The following is a 3,353-nucleotide window of genomic DNA, read 5'->3' on the forward strand; positions in this document are numbered from 1 at the left end:
CCTGGAACTAATTCAATTCACCACGATTATAATATTTTTCAACTTTATTTTTTATTTTTATTTTTTTTTAAGATTTTATTTATTTATTTGACACAGAGAGAGAGATTACAAGTAGGCAGAGAGGCAGGCAGAGAGAGGGAGGGGGAAGCAGGCTCCCTGCTGAGCAGAGAGCCCCAATGCGGGGCTTGATCCCAGGACCCTGGGATCATGACCCGAGCCAAAGGCAGAGGCTTTAAACTACTGTGCCACCCAGACACCCCTATTTTTCAACTTTAAAAAGAATTTGGAAGCTCGCTATTTTTTAAAATTTTTTTTAAAGGATTTTATTTATTTATTTGAGACAAAAAGATACAGAGAGAGAGAGAGAGAGCATGAGCTGGGGGAGAGGCAGAGGAGAGGGGTAGGCAGACTCCCTGCTGAGCCAGGAGCCCGATGTGGGACTCAATCCCAGGACTCTGGGATCATGACCTGAGCAGAAGGTAGACACTTAACAATCTGAGCCACCCAGGCACCCCCGGAAGCTCTTTAAATATTAGTATTGCATCATATCCTATGTATTAATAAGTGAAAAGCAAGATTCAAAACAGTGCATATTATTCGCTGTTTTTTTTTTTTTTTAAGGGTTGCCATGCTTTCTAAGTGCGTGGTGTATATATACACATATGTGCATGTTGGTAACACTGGGTGGAGAGATGAAATTGGTGAAACTGGTTGCTTTTGAGGAGGGAAGCTGGGGGTCTGGGGCAGGGCAAGACAAAGTTTTTGTTGGATGTAACATTTAACCCTTTGATTTGCGACCCAAGTGAATATCTTATCTACCCAGAAAGAAAGGCAGGAGGAAAGGATAAAGGCAGGAAGGAGGGAAGAAAAAGGAAGGAAGGAGGGAAGATGATTTTGGGAATTTGTACTGGCAGAACAGGGAGGGGATTGGAAGGAGACTTAGGTATCTGATTTATTGCCATTTGTATATTTTACTTTGCTTAAGGAAAATGTCAGTTATGAAGGCCATGGAGCAGCATGTGTGACACAGTTTTAAGGTACAATATTTGCCAAGATGCAACGGAGTATTTACATCTTTGTTCTCAAGGCCTGACATTTTCATAAGGATTTACCAAGGAGTGTGTGAAATTCTGTGTGCTAGGTTTGTCCCTGAATAAATCGTGCCAAAATGCAAGACAGTGAGGTTGACATTATTAGGGTTCTAATCTTGGAAACACTGTGCTCTATTAAAAGAGATCAACCTTGGCAAACTGGTGTACTTGAAATATAACTATAACAAACTTAGTTGGACCATCTCACAGTTTGCTGTTCATCAGGTCATACCAGTGTGACAACATTGCAGCTGAGAACAGCTAATATGTGCTTTCATTAAACCCTTATAAAACACATATGCATGTGGGTGAAAATTAAAGAAAACGAAAATAATTCTATTAGGGATTATACATAATTTTTCTTAATTTCTTAGACTCTCCTTAAGGCTTTGATAATGTCTTTATTTATTTTTTTATGGAAGAGCTTTGTTGTGTTATAACTGACATGCAATAAACTGCACATATTTAAAATGTACCTTTAATAAGTTTTGACATCCGCATGCACCCATGCAATCATCACATGATCAAGATAGCAAACATAGCTGCAAACTTCCTTGAGACCCTTGGCGATCCCTGCCCTTCATTCCCAAACAACCACTGAGGGGCTTTCTGTCACTAGAGGCCAGCCTGCACTAATCGTTCTGCCACTACATATTAGTTGGCATATTTTTTATACATTAAAACCCTTCATGTTCCAACATCCATTTTAGAAGCCAGAGCCATTGTTTCCTGGTGTCACAGCTGGGACGAAGTCTCATGGAGATCAGAGCGGAGAATTTATTTATTTATTTATTTATTTATTTATTTATTTATTGGGGATTGATGTTACAGCTGCCACCTGTGGAAAGGAAGGGGGGAGAAAGGGAGGGAAGGAAGGGCACAGCACCGTGTGGAGGGAGGCATTGGGCTTCATGCTTGATTCTCAGCCAACCCCACAAGGAATTGTGAGACTGGGATGGCTTCACAGAGCTGCCGAAGCTGGGGGAGCTGGCCGGGCCTTTACAGCCCCTCACAAGTCAGTCACAGGATGTGGGCTGTCCTGGGAAGGTGGGATGAGCTTGGCTGAGGTGACTCTTTGGCGGAGGGCGGTGTGCTGGCAGCACTCCATGAACTGGGGGTCATGTCTGAAGGGGGATGGGTGCAGAGCACCACAGCGCTCCAGATATAATAATTCTGATAGTTCCTCATCCTGGGGAATTCTTTGAAAATAATATCAGAGAAACAAATTTCACGTTATGGAGAGAAAGGGATATTGCATTTTTAGAGACTTTTTTGAGAATCTGAAAGGGCAGTGGGAGCAATCCTTAATTTCAGGCCTAAGAACGTGATCTGCTTGTTCATTACTTGACACTTTTCATTCCACAAGTGTAGGAGTTGTCAGCGTCAGCACTGTTGACATATTGGAGTGGATAATTCTGGTGGGGTTGTCCCGTGCCTTATAGGATGTTTAGCAGCTCCCTGGTCTCTACCCACTAGATGCCAGGAGTATCCCCATCCCTAGCTGTAACAATAAGGTATGCTACGTGAAAGAAAACAGATGCAAAGAGCTCCGTATTGTATGACATATTCAGAGAAAACAGAAAGCGATCAGTGGTTTCTCTGGAGGCTGGGAGTGGGAGTGCGGAGTGCTGAAAATTGGCATGAGAGAATTTTTTGAAGTAATGTTGTCTGCAGGATAAAAATCACCGCTGGCTAAGAATCATTGCATTAGTGTTTCTTGAAGCCTCCATATGTCCCACTTACTGTTCCGAGTGTTTGGGGTGGATACAAGCACTGTTTTATCTTTTGATATGGGAATCAAAAGGCATAAAGTTGGTTCAATGTAAAGTGTGTGTGTGTGCATGTGTGTGTGTGTGTTGGGGTGGAGGGTGTTGGGGTAACAAGAAAGAATGAAACTCCTAGAAAAAGTGACCCTTAATGAAGACTTGAGAGGTGGTAGGTAGGGATTCGGTAGGATTTAGACCATGGAGAGGGAGTGGAGGTAGGTTTGTCCCCAGAGCCAGCGGCAGGTATGAAAGACGGCCTGTGGTCCAGAGTCTCCAGGAACTAAGAGAAGTTCTTTTGGGCAAAGAAGGCAGTGGCCTGGGGAGGTGACAGGTAGAGGCCAGGTCATGTGACAGGTTTCAAAGTCTCTACTTGAGTGACCTCCAACTTAGTATGATTTTTATTTCTTTTTTTTAAATTTGAGAGAGCGAGTGAGCGAAGTTGGGGGAGGAGCGGAGGGTGAGGGAAAAGCAGATTCCCTGCTGAGCAGGGAGCACC

The sequence above is a fragment of the Lontra canadensis genome, unplaced genomic scaffold (genome assembly GCF_010015895.1).
Source record: "Lontra canadensis isolate GAN:19392208 unplaced genomic scaffold, GSC_riverotter_1.0 scaffold2, whole genome shotgun sequence".
Classification (NCBI taxonomy): Eukaryota; Metazoa; Chordata; class Mammalia; order Carnivora; family Mustelidae; genus Lontra; species Lontra canadensis.